The sequence below is a fragment of the Miscanthus floridulus genome, chromosome 5, assembly GCF_019320115.1.
Source record: "Miscanthus floridulus cultivar M001 chromosome 5, ASM1932011v1, whole genome shotgun sequence".
Lineage (NCBI taxonomy): Eukaryota > Viridiplantae > Streptophyta > Magnoliopsida > Poales > Poaceae > Miscanthus > Miscanthus floridulus.
The window spans coordinates 55629530-55647101 of record NC_089584.1 but is presented as its reverse complement, the minus strand read 5'-3'; the positions used below and the strand labels follow the sequence as shown (position 1 = coordinate 55647101).

The following is a 17572-nucleotide window of genomic DNA, read 5'->3' as shown; positions in this document are numbered from 1 at the left end:
CACATTATAGCCCTTGGAAACACTAGAATAGCTATGTGATCATGGTGAGAACTTAGGTGATGTCACAAGAATTCTTCTAACCGCAGTAGCTAATCCCCTTGCTCGACAAGGCGCTGAAATGAGTGACACAATCACCCTATGCACAAGAATTCTTCTAACCACTCAAGATCCTCATAGCAAGGAATTAGACCATGGAGGGCTTGGCAGAGCCAAGGGCACTCAAGGAAGCAAGCAGAAGAGAAACATAACTAAGTTGTTGAGTTGCTCTTGCCAGAGTTGGATAGACATTTATAGTCGGTGTGGAAAGATGGATCCAAGCGCCCATGAAGCAATGATGCTCTCATAAAGTTTTGAAGCATGGGCTCATAAGCAGGAAAAAATGATGATAGATAGTAGACCCCAGATCAAGATTCTCTACCCGTGACTTCAGACCTATCGGGAGTACAGACATGGTAATTTTGGAATAAACTTACTTTTTTCCCAAAATTTGGGGGCATGTGTTTAAACCAAAATTTGGGAAGAAGAGCATGGGAACTCGAAGCTCCCAAGATTGCGTCATCAAGGAATCGATTGCATAAGGGTCGATATCAGCTGATTCAAATGCTGCATTGAAATCGGCTCTCTTCAAATAATGCCAACAAATAACGACAATAAGCTACGGTTGGCGTCAGGAAAGACATGTCGGACTCTACAAAAAGGGAAAGATTTTCTCTTATGCCAAAGATTGTAATGAGTCGTAACTAAGTAGGATTCATGCTTAGGTTCCGGATATAAATATTGGACCCTGTCTATTGTAAAAAGGACATCCAATCAATCAATACAAATTACTTTTTTCAGCTCCATGCCAACCCTTAGGAGTAGGAGTAGTGTAGATCTTGGTGAGTTCTTCAATAAGTAGGGCTGCATTGGTTCGGCCAACCTCTGGCTTGTCTGTAAGTACCGTCATGGCTTATACTTTGGTTTGTAAGGCTGCATCGGTTAAGTTCGACCTCCACTGTGAGCTCTAGTATAAGCTAGTTATCGATCTTTATCTAGTTCAAGTACGGTTGCATCAGTTAAGTTCGACCTCCACTGCTCGAATTAGATTAAGGTCAAGTTATCGGCTCTACCTAAGGGTGGTGTCCTTTGGGTAGATTCATTAAGTTACCGATCTTGCTGATGTTTTTACTGTCAATAGTTTTTTAGCAACATCAACCTACCCGATCAAGATCGAACTAGATCGGCCTCATATCCTTTTAGTCCATCATTTGCTTTGTGACAATATGATATTTCTTACTTTGAGTGATGGGTTACATTTTATTGGTTGTTCTAACTTGATCTTGATCATGCATAGTACGCGGTTAAGGCACCTATAGTCTTGAAGAGGTTTGCTAGCTAGTTAAATCTAGTCTATAGTTCGCTATTATGGCTGCAACGATCTGGTCGATCCCCACTAATGGCACTTTAGATTGGAGGATGCTAGTTGTTAGATTTGTTCCCGATCAGGCATGACCTTAGCTGTTTGCTATGCCTGCATTGGCTAAATAGCCGATCATCTACACTTTAATGCTCATAGTATGTCTTCATGATCCTGTTGAATATGAGTAGATCCATTTTCTTTAAAGAATTAATCTATTATCTTTATTATGGCTGCCATCGATCCGGTCGAACCCCTACTGTTAAAGATGATAGGTCAGGTTTAAGGAGTTGATAGGTCCACTCGTATTGAATAGTCGATTGTTTACATGTTGTGACCCTTTTTCTATCGAAATCGGCTCTTTTAGCCGATTCGCCTACACCATCATAGATATAGCTTTTTTGCAGAAACCTATCAAGGTATGGATGGTTTTGTGAATTCTTTGGCTTTAGTTTGTTGTTATCATCATAGCTGCATCGATTCGGTTGAACCTCACTATTGATGATAGTAGATTAGATTAGGAGCATTTGTAGAACTGTTCGTATTAGATAGCCTTTCTTGTCAGACTCAATGGCTCAATGCTTCATACTAGTTATATTTTGTCTAGCTAATGATTTTACTTACATATGTGTGCACCATATTTGTCATCATAAAAATAATCACAACCTACGAGTGTTATAGTCCTTAACAGCCGATTTTCTTGTGTCGGCTATTTGATCGATTTTTCTCATCTGGCTATTGACCCACTGGATCACCGGTGTTGCCGACCACTTACCAGCGCTGCCGACCATGACTAACATTGTCCGACCATGCACTATGACTAGAGGGAGGACAATGATAGTTCATGGTTGGCATCACTAGTGCGAGCTCAACAATATTAGTGAGTGGTCGGACATCTCCATGCTAAAGATCTAGTGCACTAACACGGGCTGCTCCTAAAGCGGCACACTTGGAACTATCTAGGCAAGACCGGCATGTTCCACCTTAAATTACTGATAAACTTTCTCTCCTTGTCAATTGCAGGTCAAATTGATGGGCTCGCCCTCGGGAGGAATTCGTAGGGTCGACTGGTCCTACGTTGAAGCCAAATAGATCTCCAGCCTTGCTCTATCAAGCAGATCCTTCTGGCTTGCTATGTGCTTAGCGCATCGACACATTTTTGCGCTGACGCCGACCATGTCGAATGCTTCTTCTAAATTATGTTGATGGTGGGATGGGCCACAACCATCCTCGTCGGTCGCTTTGGATAGTTCTGCATGTCGGCGACGTTGGCGATCCACGTTCTTTGCTAGACAAGCTTCACGCTCTTTAGCGGTTTTGCCGTCCTTGGTGACGCTGTTGTGGCTGACGTGGAAATAATGCCCCCGAACCCTTGAGGGAAAGTAGGGCAACTTAACACGGTCTAGGTTGAGCCCTCAGAATAGTCATCGAGGCTCTCATTTAGAATGTTGGGAAGAGACTAGGTCAAAAGAGGTAATCATTTGAGAGCTGGTGAATAGCCACCGTGTTGACCATGGGCGCATGCTGACCAGAGCCAGTTGGGTCAACCATGTAGGGATCGGTGACATGGTCACGCCCAACATAGTTGACGAAGAGGTGGTGGATGGTGTTTTGGTACATAGATCCCACACCCTCTAGCCCAAAAGGATAGGGCCTCGGTGGGTTCTCCATTAGGGCCTCGTAGTCGGCCAAGCGCAAGTCAGTAGCGAGAAGCAGTCGGTGTCGTGCCGTGCACCCCTCTGGAGTAGCCATGATCACCAGATTGGAATCTGGTCGCCTCAAATGGTGTGGCCGAGTAGGTCGCTCGGTCGTAGTCGCTTGGTGAACTTGGAGCACAGGAAAATCGTCACTCACTCTAAATTGGTCTAGGACTGAATCCACTAGGAGCTAGCATTCTGTTATGCGGTCTATGACACGATTGATGGTCTATGACCAGCTTCGGGGGGCTAGGATCAGATATGTCATTGCAAGCATTGGTGCGATGGGCATAGGGTGATCATGCATCGCCTCCATGATCTCCATGTTGTTGTTGGGGCTGATGATCTAGGTCATGGATCTGACCATGAAGATCTGGCCTAGCTGGAATAGGGCCATGGAGCTCGGAAAGGTGACCATTTGGTTCACCATGAATTCAGCATGCACACCCCCTACCTAGCATGCCTTTGTCGATGAAATCTGGTTGGCAATCTACCGAGGGGTATGCCCACTGTAGTAGATGAATCGGTGGAGGTGCGTGTGAGGAAACTAGATGGTGACATAGAACTCATGAGGTAGCGATTAGACAGGTTCAGGTCAGTCGCCTTGATGTAATACCCTATGTCTTGTATCTTTGTGGATTGTATTGCATATGATCAGATGAAAATGTGGGGGGTCCCTACCTACCTTATATAACCCAAGGGGTAGGGTTATAGATTGGTTGTTTCTATCCTGATTAGTTTACAAGATAGGAAGTTATAGATATTATGTGATTTAGCATATCCGAGCAGGTTTCCTAGATCACTAAGGATCTTCACACAGTCTTGCAAGGTGTGTCGACTTGTGTCATGCTCCACGCATCGTCATCTTGTAAGATGGGCCTCGACTAGTGGCACAAACTTGTGGGCTAGGCCTCCCCTAGCGGCTCGGCCCATGAATGGTCCTGTGGGTATCAAGGGTTATACCCCCATAGTAACCAATAGCGTAGACGTGGTGTCTATGTTAGAAGTTACCTTTGTTTGCCTTGTATCCCGTAGTTCAGGGGTAGGCGGTAGTTGGTGATAGCCATGTCCGTCCTTCGTAATTCCCCATGTTTGGATACGACGTAGAGCTATAGGCTAGCATCACCTAGTAGACCAGGTGCGATTCATTGACCGAAGTAAGTTTATAGTGACCACAACTATCTTAACTTAGGATCGCTACCCTTAGATATTCATGTATTTGTATGATCTGCTCATCTTAACATAGTTATACAAGATAAGCTTGCTCCAATTAGGTTTATTCTTTTATTCTTTATTCATACTTTTATCTTTAGCCTTGAAATTGCTTGAGTGTGTGTGTCACACTATCTAATATTTATCATGGCTTACTGTTGGTGGTCACTAACAACCATTTCTAACCACCAATTATAGTCCAAAACAAGAGAAACAAACATACTTTTGACACATATGCCTTTACTATTGACCTATTCCACTTGTATTTGAGAAAAAAATGTTTTATTGGTCACAAGTTTGAATACAAGTGAAAACATACCAAAATGCGCAAACACAAAAGTGTAAAGCAGATTCTATACCGAAGGAGAAAGAAGCCCACCTACACAACTTACCTGGGTAGAATACCATTGACGATGCAACCTAGGCCTAGCTAGCAACCCACAAGAGGAACACGGTGGCCAGCGGGGCCAGCCCTGGTGCGGCCGCACCATGGGTGCGCCTGCACCCCAAGCACTGCCTCTCGGGTCCACCTCACTTTGGTGGTTGCATGCCGCCATGCATAGGTGGTTCCCTAGGGTTTCCTTATTTTCCAACACCAAACTATCCTTACTCCACTATATAAAGAGGGCTAGAGCCCACCTCTTAGAGACCAATCATTTGGAGCTACACCTCACTACCCTACTCTTGTACTCTTTTAGCTTTAGTTCTTAGTAGTGTTTGGAGCTAGCAAAGCTACTTGGAGAGCTTGTCTCCTTGGAAGAAGAGCAACTTTGGTATGAATAATACTGTGAAGAGTTCTTCCATATTCATGCTCTCATATCATTTATATAGTAGCGCAATTGAACTAGAGTATAGTTTTCATGTTGTAATCATGATATATGAACTAGCATATAGTTTATTTGTAGTGATCTTAACATGTCTAACTTTATGGTTAATCATTCATATGAATTGTATGAGTAGAAGTAGAACTAGGGTTGAGGTGGCAGTTTGTCCTTCCTTCGAGGTTTCTATTTGTATTTATTAACGCACATAGATAAATCTGCAAGCGCACGAATACCACTGTAGCTTTCACCCGAAGGTATTCCAAGTATCGTATCCACAGGGAAACATATGAGACTAACTACTGTCTAACTTAACTAAGGGTAGCAACAAGGTTAGGATAAATAGGAGCATAGGGAGGATTACTAAAGTTCTCTAGTTCTGACTTGGGTAAGCTTATGTCTTCTACTATTCAACTAGGGACATTACTAAGGAAAGACACCAGCAGAGGATGCTTTCCTTCGCAACCATGTCCTACATGCAACTATAGACGGGAGGTGGACTACAATGGATCAACAAAGCTATATAGTACAGGCTATATAGAACTTATGTCAGTCACATGATCTACCAGCTTCTAGAATGCAGGGTGTGTCGGTGTTTTGAGTTGCCACCAACAAGTAAATTCCTAATATTGCATGTCTAGCCCGGATGGTGTGCTAAGAGGACACAAGATTTATACTGGTTCGGGCAGAATGTCCCTACGTCTAGTTCATTACTGCTGCTCATGTTACTAGCATGGAAAGTTCATAGTAGGGGTTACAAACGATCGAGAGAGGGTCGGGTCCCAAGTCTCTAGTGGTGTGTTGCGATGAGTTTCGATCGGTTCAGATTTGAGCCAAGCTTGGATGTGTTCAGATGCTGGATCGATTATTTGATGTGAGTCCGATGCCCCTTAATGGGATGCCTTGCTTTCCCTTTTATAGGCCAAGGGAAGGTTGGGGTTACAACAAAGGGAGAAGAGGGGAATTAGGAGGAGAAGAAGTCCTCCAGGATCGATGAGTCCTTCTTTTCTTTCATGTGGGCCCCACCAACCCTATAGACATCAACAAGGATAGCTCCACATCGCGATCCTATCAGTCACTAGTGCCATGTGCAGGTGTCGTCTCCTGATCATAGCGCTCCACTCCATCCTAGTAAACGTCATGGTGAACTGATGTGTCTGTTAGTGTTTGTACGAGGGTTAGGCAAAATAGTATTGGTACGCTCGACACTGTTCCTAGTATGACCTCCCTAGTGTTAGAGCTTTGACCCAAACCCAAACGCTTGGACCTAGAGTGGGTTGCAGCGATATGGGTCTTTGTTGGGCGAGACGAAGCCTCCAGCCTTGGGGTTAGGCGAGGTGGAGTTCTTCCCCAGAGGTTGGGCGAGGCAAAGCACAATCCCAAGGCTCGGGTGAGGCGGGGACCAAACCCAATGGTTGGGCAAAACAGAGCCTTGCCCTTAGAGGTCGGGCGAGGTGAAGCTAGCCCTCGAAGGTTGGGTAAGGCGGAACCCTACCCTCAAAGGTTGGGTGAGGCAGAGCTTGGACCCGAGGGTCTGGTGAGGCAGAGCTTGGACCCGAGGATCGAGCAAGGTGGAGCACGGACCCAAGGGTCGGGCGAGGCATAGCGTGGACCCAAGGGTCGCGTGAGGTGGAGTGTGGAGCCAAGGGTCAGGTGAGGCGAGCCCTGCTCTTAGAGGTTGGGCGAGGCAGAGCCCTACCCTCAAAGGTCGGGCAAGGCGGAAGCATAGACGCAAGGGTCGGGTGAGGTGGAACCGGCCCTCAGAGGCCAGATGAGGTGGAGCTTGGGTACCCAAGGGTCGGGCAAGGTGGAACTAGCCCTCAGAGGCTAGGTGAGGTAGAGCTTGCGTACCTAGGGGTTGGCAAGAACTATAGTCACGCCCTTGACCGCTTGGATGAATTAACATTGATGGTTATTAGCTCCTCCTCTTCGGGTACCCTGGTATTGGTCCCTGATAGTAGCCCTCGAGCCTCTAGAGGAGTAAAATACTCCTTCAGAGGTTTTTCTGAATGGGAGGACTCTGAGGGCCCTAGACTTCTTTTGTTGCCCATGGCATGTCCCAAGGACCATGATTTCCTCTCGTCAATGTCGGACCCTTCACGGGTATGGCTGTGAGATTTGGTGGGTTGTTAGCTGGCTAGTTTGAGTGGGGTCCTGGCATCTCGTTCGTAGGGATCCAGATAGGGCCATCTTGGTGACCGACTTTAGATTGTCAATGGTCAATCCATATAGTCCTTGGGTCTGTTCGCCCAGTCTTGAGGGCTATCTGCCTTTCTTCAAGGAAAAAACCATGGATCGTACCCGGCTGAGACTCGATTATTGGCCGTGATGTCTATGGCACTCATGCACCTTGGTATTGGCTGCTTGCGGGCCCATCCCTTTCCATTCCTTATCCTAAGGGTGCCCAAAGAGGCTGTTGAACCCATCGATAGGCCAACCTTTGAACTCCTAGGCCTAGGCAGACTGTGGAGGTGTTTTCTGATCTATATTCCTCTAACTTGTGATGAGTCATGGCCTGTCCGGAGAGGTGAAACATCTAGCAAATTTTCTGAGGAGGTGGACAGAGATAGCATGCGCACTTCCCATAGTAGGACATTGTGGCAGATCATGGTAAACGTGGAGATCTAGGTGGAGAGTTGGTTTCCTCATATCCGTCGCCCCTATAAAACCAAAGGGTTCGCCCCTAGGGTTCCATACCTTGCATCCTTGCCTCCACAGCCATGACCAATGCCACCAATTGCCTAGGGTTCCCTGTCTCCACATCCCTACCGCCATTGAACCCGCATCCAACCATCGCCACCTCCAATGGATCTATGGTGCTGCTCTAACATCACCTTCTAGAGCATGGAGGGCCTCATCCATCGTTGTCTTCTTCATGCATGGACCTCAGCCGAGGAGTGGCTATTGCCTAGTGAGGAGGAGCTGCCATTGCCGCCCAATGGCTACATAGTGTCATTCACCCACTTCCATGAGTGTGGGTTCATGATCCCTGCTCACAGATTTCTCTAGAGGCTGCTGCACTACTACAAGATCGAGCTACAGCATCTCAACCCCAACAGGATCCAGCACATGGCGGCATTCATTGCCCTATGTGAGAGATTCCTAGGGATGAGACCCCACTTCAATCTATGGAGGTACTTCTTCGCCATCACCCTCCAAAAGAAGAGGGAGAAGAGCGGTAGGCAGGAACTGCACATGCCAATGGGGTGCGTCAGCATCCAACTCTAGAACAACCAGGTCGGCAAATATCCATCGATGCAGCTATCAACTTCCAACAAGGGGTGGCGTTCGCAGTGGTTCTACCTCAAGAACGCCACTGTCGCCTTTCTGTCAGAGTTCACCGGGCACTTGATCAAAGAGGCCCCGAAGTCATGGAGGAAGTGGGGTGTCCCAAAGAAGGATAAGAAGAAGATCTAGGACCACATCGCCACCATCCACATCCTAAAGGAGAGTGGCCTAAAGGGGTCAGGTGTCATTGGGGCCTACTACTCAAGGAGGGTGGCGACGTTGATGACACACATGCTCCCTCTGTACACAACGATGCCCGAGGTGTCATTCGATGGAACAATGCTCACTAAGGGGGCGCTCCCCAACTCTGAGATCACGCAATGCAACAAGGAAGCAATGGAGCCCTCATGTGATGGCATAGGTGCCCCCATCGATTTCGTTTAACTGATGCTGAGGCATCCTCCAATGCGGCCAAAACCAGGCCATGCCATCATCGTAAGTTTCCCCTCCTCATGCCTCCTCTTCAATTGATTTCCTGACCTCTTGATACTAACTTTTAGAGGGATGTGACCAGCCGAGAGACCTCGTCTTCATGGATCACCCAGCATCGTTGCCGAGGGATTTGTCCAGAGGGCGACAAATCACATCGTGGGCGAGCGGCTAAGGAAGGTGAAGGAGGATAAGAGGAAGAGGAAGCAGCAGAAGCTGTAGGTGTGGGAGCGAGGGGAGGACACTGACAGTGATGGTGATGATGATGATGATGATGATGGGGACGATGACAAGGTAGTCAATGGCATCGAGTGGGATGACCTGGAGAATGAAAATGTGCTGATAGGTATCGGCTCGTCCTTGTAGGAGTCAGGACCCTTCCCATTCCACTAAGGGGAGGACACGTCTAGAGAGCCGATAAAGGCATGCCATACCGTCAGCCTGCCCCAGGAGTCAAAGGGGCAGGCAGCTCTACAACCGTGTCCTAGGTGCTAGCGGTGGTGGGTGGCTCTAGCGTCGTGCCCCAAGATCCAAGGGAAGTGAGCCCCTCTGCCCAGGAGCAGGGGGCAGGCTCAAAATGGCTTCACCCCGATGAGGCAGAGCAAAGGTCAGGGGGTTCGCCCCCCAAATGTATTTGTTGTCCGATAGCATTGAGGTGAGTCATCCGCTCCTCTGTTTTCCCTATTTTGGTCAGATTTCATCATGACTTATGCTTTTTGTTTCTTGCAGCATCACGAGGTAGCGTAATCCTTTAGCACTAGCGCCAAAGAAGAGCATCGCCCTTCAAGCGAGTCGGCTGGCATTGCACCTATTTTAGGTAGGAATGGTGCCAGTGTGACTGTGTCGCTGGTTGGTCTGGTGCCGCCCATGGTGGTGCCTATGCCCTCAGCAGGACAAGCAGACATGGGGGTTCAAGGGTCACCTTCAGAGGTCGTAGAGTAGCCAGCAATGGAGGCAATACTACTCTTAACGTCGAGGTGGATGGGGCTACCAACCGCACTCATGGCGCTGACTGTGCCAGGCATGACACAGCCGGTCAGGTCCCCGCCGACGTAGGCAGAGGTGGCAGTGGCTATGATAGGCGGGTCATGGTCGGGCACTATCGTGGCAGCGCCTAAGGCACCCTGCATGACCCACACCATTGGTGGCCCAAGTGACAGTGTTTGGCATGGGCCAGACTAAGGGGGACACGGCCGAGGGGTCCTTAGAGGTCGTGGTGCTGGGGGACGAGTCAGCGTCCATACTATTGACACCTTTTGGCACTAGAGGGAGTGTCCTAGTGGGGATGTCATGGTGAGGAGGGTCGGTGGTGATTGAAGCTAGCAGGGAGCTGTCTTTGGCCCTGACATTGGCTGGCAGTGACTCTCCTATGCGGGGCAAGCCCCTACTCCATTGGATGAGTGCAAAGGATCCAACATCGATGCTCTTCACTCTCGATGATGTCATAGAGAACATGGAGCGGGAGAGCCTCGACGAGGGGATCGCGTCCGTGATCAAAGCCCTGGACCATGCCCGGGATGCCTTGCACAACATTGTCGTTCCTTCTGGCTGGGTATTCTCTTGATCCTATTTCTCACCCTTTTCTTTCTCCATATATTTTTTGTATTTTGACCATCATCTCCTTTCAGTCCCTTATCACTCACAGCCGAGGGAAGTCTCGGTTCCTTTATGATCAGAAGGAAACCTAGGACCACCTCATTGAGGATGCGTGGCTACATGGGGAGGTGACCACTCATCTTGTGGCCACCCAGCAGAGGGTGGTTGAGCTAACTCCCCTTACTGAGGAGGTGGATAATCTTCGGTCATAGGTGGCCGAGGCCTATCATTAACTGATGAGGCCGAGAGGGCGTTCGAGGCCCTATCAGTGAGATCATGGAGGGACAATGAGGAGGCCACCAAGGTTAGGAAGGAGCAGGACAAGCTGCTCTAGAAGGACACTGAGACCTGCTAGCAGATCCTTGACCTCCTAGACGAGGTTGAGAAGGAACAGGAGCTGAAGCTGGGAACCGAGGAGAAGCTTGTAGCCCTAGAGAAGTGGGTGAGTCTAGATGCAGTGGCGGTCGCCCGGCTACGCAAGGAGCAGGATGAGCTGCTCCAAACCATGGAAAGGCTCCACTCAGAGAGTGGCATGGCTCACGAGGAGCATGACTAGGCCCTCCGAGAGCATGACTAGGCCTGCCAAGAGCACGACGACACATAGCAGAGGCTTGGCTCCCTCCAAGCTGAGCTCAGAACTGTGATGACCCAGAAGCTAGAGGCCGAGGGCATCTCTACTGGGCTAGCCACGGACATCGCTGAGGTGAGGAGGAACCTTCAGGCAGAGAGTGACAAGCTTGGTTTCCTAAGCACCACCCGTAGAGTGGTCTACGATGACCTTGAGGTGGTGCTATTAGAGGGGAGCAATTCACTCATGGCCCATGCCGTCGAGATCACAGTGCTAGTGTGCTAGCTTGAGAGGAATGCCCTTCGCGCTTGGGTTAATTAGTCCTTCACGATTGCTCGTTCTTATTATGGGGACAACATCGACTAGGAGATGATGAGCCATGGCTTCACGCCTGGCTATGAAGCCCACGAGCTGGAGGAGATGGAGATGGTGGTGGCTCCCCTTTCGCAGGACCTGGTGGATAGAATATAAAGCATAGTTCTCTCCTGGAGGGGTTAGTTAGCCATATAGGTTGGGAAATTATTCACATAACAAGGGGACAAGCTTTGACCTCTCTGTACTATCTGAACAGACTTATAATTTTGTTGCATTTGATCGAATTTGTTTTTCCCCCCTTTTTATGTGTGAAAAGGGGTTCATGTGTTCCGACCCTTCCATTTGTTAAGATTGTAAGGCCTGAGGTGTAGGAGGGAAACTCTGATCACGCTGGTAAGCAGGAGTGTTGTAGCCACTGGGGTGTTGGTTTCTCGTAGTCTGACCAGCCAAGCTTAGTTGTTTGTTTCCGCAAACCTTGCTGCTAGGTTTTTAGCGAAAGGGAGGGGTTAGGCGCAGCGACTATTTCAGAAAGGGTGTATATATGCCCTTATTAGCCCTCGAGTGAGACTCGATCCCTTGCCATTGTTGGGGTCGGCTGTCACTAAAGATTGAGGAGAGGATAGAGAAACTAGTAGGAGAAAGCGCCTCTTATTTTCGCATGTACCCCCTCCTTAGGATCTGAGCTATCATTCTACGACCACGTGCTCGGTCTCCTTGCGAGTCCAACTTTCCTCGAGCCCCCGTGCATAGCAAGGGTGTGGTCGAGGGTCGGCTCATCTTTGTGATCAATGTCCCATCCATGGTTTCAGCAACCAGAGGGGTTGAGCTAACTTCTCTTGCCTTGATGGCTCAAGTGACACGCTTGGTGAGCTCGCTAACGAGCATGTTCGAGTGGAATCTGGGTCCTTTGTTTGTGATAGGTCAGCAAAGCCCACATGGGGCATCCCACTGCTCCTTAACTTGCCTTCCAGTAGATGCCTGAGCCATTCTAGAGGGCGACTCAGGTGGCCTGATGGCCTCCCCTAAATGGGGATTCTATGGGCTTGGCTGGATGTTAGGATCGAACGAGAAGGTTGAGATGACCCTGTTCGCTTCTAGGTAGTTCAGGCAAAGGCCACTGGGGCTCATCTGTGTTTTCTCCCTTAGCTCTTGTTCGACGCGAGGTGGCCTCAGGCCCTTCGTGGGCTAGCCTTCGAACCCCGGTCTCCCAATTTAGGGTCAGGTGGCTTGAGCCCCCGAGCCCTATGGGCCTCGATAGGGGTCGACCATGTTTCATGCATCACCCTGTCATCTGTTTCCACAACCGGAGGGGCTGAGCTAACGACACTTGCCTCGATGGCTCGAGTGTCGCACTCGGTGAGCTCGCTAGCGGGCATGTTCGAGTGGAATCCGGATCCATCATCCACTGATGGGGTTGGCAGAGCCCTCATGTGGCATTCCACTACTCCTTAACCCACCTCCTGGCAGATGCCTGAGATGTTCGATAGGATCGGGTTGCCAGTGGGCCTCTCCTCGATGGAGATTTTGTGGGCTTGGCTCGATGTTAGAATCGAACGAGAAAGGTTGAGATGTCCATGTCTTCTTTTGAACGGGGTCGGGCAAGGCCACTAGGACTCATCTTGGTTTTTCTTCCTTGACTCTGTTTAACGCGAGGTGGCCTCGAGCCCTTCACGGGTCGGCCTTCGAACCTCGGTCGGTCGCCGCTCATATCGAATGAGACGACTACCGCTTCGTGACGCGACGCGAAGCGTTGTGATGCAGCAATTGCATATGCAATGCTTGGATGTATGGGATGAATGTATGGATGAATATATGAATGAGTGAATGTATGAATGCATGCATAAGAATGGATGAATGAAGGATCGTGCAATGGAAAAGAAAAAGTGGGAATCGGTAAAGTTACCTCGATGGCTTGAGTGATAGGTTCAGGGAGCTCTTACCGGATATGTCCATGTGGGGTCTGGGTCCAACATTCGTGATGGAGCCGGCGTAACCTGCATGGGGCATCCCACTTTTCCGTACCCGTCTCTCGGCAACATGTTTAGCCAAACACAAGAGCAAGCTAAATCAATCACCTAGCACATGTATAGAAATCTGGACAGAAACACAGCAGTCACTTATTTTAACCATAACTAGAGATCCAGACCACCAAAGAAGGTGATCCTAGACTTTCTGGAAAGCTAATGAAATTTCCAAAAACATTGTTATTATCACCAAAAGCTTATTCCAAATGTAACCAGGTCAACCATGCCAATGTTTCAGATCTGCATAGAACTAGGACAGAAAAGTAGTAGTACTTTCAAAAATATAAAACTAGAGTTACAGACATCAAACAAGCATGAACCTTAACTTTCTAGAAAGCTTATTAAATTATCTAAAACATGTTTATTATCATCACAAGGTGATTTCACAATTAACAAACTCAATCAAGCACAATTGAGCACCTCTGTCTAGACATGGATAGATTCTGCCATGCAACTTCACAAGCTTATAATTGAAGCTCTACAACACCAAAACGGGTGATCTAGGATAATTTGGAAATCTTAAGGAAATCACTATAACTCTCATATTATAACTAAGACATGGTTTCATACTTCAAATCTGCACAGAGCATAGACCAAACATGATAGATCATTTGTCAAATTCATAACTCCTAAACTATCAGGCCTATGGTCATGACATTTGAACACAAGCAAGATTATGAGATTAGCTACAACTTTGGTATCCTCTACAACCACAGATAATATCATTTACACCATGAAAATAATTGCACAAGCAAAACTGCACATGCAATCCAAACAACAGCGGTACAAAAAACTGATAGGAACTTCATAGAAGCATAACTGGAGTTCTAGACCTCCAAAAAACATGAATAATAACTTTATGAAAATCTTATGAAGTTACCTAAAACTTTCTTATTCTCATTTTAAGATGATTATATAGTTAACAGGGTCAATTAATTCAATAAATGTATCTCTATCCAAAACATGGATAGAAACTGACATGCCACTTTAAACAGCTATAACTTGAGTTCTACATATCCAATAAATGTGGTTCTAAACTTTTTACAAAGATTAGAAAATTATAAACAACTTTGTTATAAACACCTAAAGCTAATTCTACTATTAAAAAGACCCCACAGTACCAACAAAGCAATCCTGTCTATGTTTGGGCAAAAACAGCCACAGAACTTTAAGCAACTATAACTATAAATCTACTTAACAAAAAATTATGATCTTTTGCTTTTTGAAAATCTTAAAAGAATTTATACAACTCATGTATTGTCATCAAGGCATGATTCATAACTTAACTTAGCCAATTAATACAAACATGCAGGCCTATTCAGAATAGGAGCAACGCAACACAGGGAAATTGTTATTTTTATATCTCTTAAACTATCAAGCTTAAACTCCTGAAATCTTTACAAGACAACAAGCATCACCTGAGTAGCACTCCATAAAAAATTCACATTTATTAGAGCAAAACAACTGCAGTTATAAAAAAGACAAGACACAACTACTATTAAAAATATAACTGCATAAATTGATTTTTACAGCAAAAACATTAAACTAAATCATGACATATTATATATCTTTAGCATAGATAATTTCACAAGGATTCGAAAAAGTCCTCATTTACTATTTTATGATTTTTCTACTAATTACTATGAATTTGCAAAGTTGATCATCCAAATCTACAAAAACCAAAGAAATGGGTTATAGATCTTGCATCAGGGACCCTATAGTTTTCACAAATTAAACTCAAACAAAAAGATCCTTTCTGGCACTATTTAACTGAGTCATAGCTTCACACTTAGACCCCTTTATTTTCCCTTATTCAAGCCCGCGGTCCCTCTCATCCTCTTCAACACGGAAGAGAGCAGAGGCGTTGGGGAGGTGGATGGGCTGTCCGGCTGGAGGCCAGCGGTGGCAGGGAAAAGGGCCAGCCGGCTCTGCCATGGCTAGCTGTGGCTTTAGACCAGCCGTCTAGAGCTAGTTGTGATGTAACTATGGTGGTAGTGGATAGAGGCGATGGCAGGGCGGCACACCGGTGGCAGCAGGCGAGGGCAAGTGCTAGGGCTTGGCCAGCTGGCTACCAAGGAGGGCTGTGGCAGCGCCGCGGCCTTAGCTCAGCTAGTCGCGGGCAGCAGCGGCCCAGCCGTAGCCTACGTGAGTGGCAGTAGGAGCTGGCAAGCAACATCAATGGCGGCCACGTCCTAGAGCGCACGTGCGATGTCAGAGAGCGAGGGAGGGAGCAGCAGAGCGAGTAAGGGAGAGAGGGCAACACGGTGTCCACTTCAAGAGGGCATAGGGACACAACAAGGAGGTAGACCACATGGCAGCGGCGCGTGGCAATGGTGGGGGCACGCTCGGTGCATGGTCACCATGAAGGCAAATCATCGGACACCTAGTGTGCGCAAAACCGGCCTGCTTTGGATCCTATTTTTGGCATATTCCACTTAGATCTAGACCTGGGTGCCTGTACCAGAGTTGTTGCCCTCTAAGCCCTCTCCAACTTTTGTTAAGGTTAACTGGCCATTAGGGCTGCAGGTTAGTGGCTAACTAAGCCCCAAAGTGCCAGTGCCAGTGTGTTGACAGCAGTTAAGTAAACCCAAGATTGAGGACCAAAACGGAGTCAAACTTAGTCCAACTTTTTATATGCTCTTCTCCACCATGTATACTCCAACTTATATTTTGGTACCAAATCAAGTTGTTTAACAAAAACTAGAGAACGCGGAATGCCAATGTCGATGTCAGTTAAGTGATAAAGTAAACCTTTGCTGTTTTGGAAACTATTTATGAAGATCCAAATGAACTCCAAACTTGATGAGACTTGATCTATTGTTTTGACCATGAAAAGTACTTCAACTCATCTTAGGGAATCCAATTGAGCTACCACATGAATTTGGAAGATAAAAATTCACAAACATGTCAACTTGCTGTTGTCAATCGGGGACTTAGAATATTTTTTTGAGAGCCTAAGACAACAGCTGATTCAATCTTGAAGCCTCTGTTTGACTTAGTTCCAAGATGATCTAGCTCTTGGTCGAAAAACAAAGTTTGTTCTACTCCACTCAAACTTCAACTTTTATTTAAGGTGCAACTCCATGCAAGCAATGTAAGGAATTGGTCAACATAGGTCAAAATAGCATCACGGTAAAGCTTAAATTAGAGTTTTAGACCGATTGAGGCATTTTCTTGACCTTTGGTCGACATAAACCCTTCATGACTTTTGTTGTAGAGTTCAATTAGAGTTATTTGAGCAAGGTAGCAAGGTTTGGTTGATGATCTATAATTCCATTCACTTAATAAAGCAATCCAAGAAAGATTATAACTTATCATTTCATGTGACTTCTTGATTCCAAACTTCATGAAACTTTTCCACTAGTCAAGATGGGTGCATGTTGATGTAATGTACATGAAATAAGCATGTTGAACATTACTCGGGCATAATATTAAAAAGGATCCACATGGAAGTAGGGTGTGTTGTCCAAGACTCTTAAGTTGGAGCTCACTCTTGTAGATTTGATCTTGACACCTTCATCATCACTTAACATGCCATGTTTGAGCTCAAACCCATTGCTTAACTGGTGAAAAACATCTAGGGTGTTATAGTGCCTATTGGGCTTGCTGTTAACATGGGCACTGGAAAATTTTGAGCTTCGGATTGGCCACATTATGATGGTGTAGGCAAGCCAATTATGTTGCAAAGCGAGGACACGAAGGCGCACCAACAACACTTCCTGGAGCTGTGCGACACCATCATCATAAAAGACGTCACACAAGCTAGCATCAGGCTCCATTTGTTTCCCTTTTCCCTTGCGGGGAAAGAGAAACAGTGGTTTTATAAGGAGAAGGAAGCTGTTAACATGTGGGACAAATGTTCCACGGTGTTCCACATGAAATTTTTCCCCATGGGCAAAACCAATGCTCTGAGGGGCAAAATTTCAAATTTCTAGCAGACTTCACTCAAATCCATCCTCGAGGCATGGGAAAGGCTTTAGGGTTACATCTAGGCCTATCCACACCATGGGATGGAGGACTAGCTCACGCTCCAGAACTTTTATGAGGGGCTCATGGCAATGTCAAAGGGGCATGTAGATGCCGCTGCTGGAGGAGCATTCCTCTCCCTGACCGTTGGTGGAGCTAAGGCTTTCATCGAGAAAATGGTGGCTAATCAAAGCTAGGGAGAGGAGCCCAAACATCAAAAAGGCATGCATACTATAAAGGAGACAGATATGCTTGCCACA

General features: G+C 46.9%; 1 non-coding gene across 1 annotated transcript; it reads right to left on the bottom strand.

Annotated features, from left to right (window-relative positions):
- Positions 1-17251: 17251 nt before the first annotated feature.
- LOC136455707 (small nucleolar RNA R71) lies at positions 17252-17358 on the bottom strand. The gene has a single exon (XR_010759184.1). It is a non-coding gene; the product is annotated as a small nucleolar RNA R71 (small nucleolar RNA).
- Positions 17359-17572: the final 214 nt, after the last annotated feature.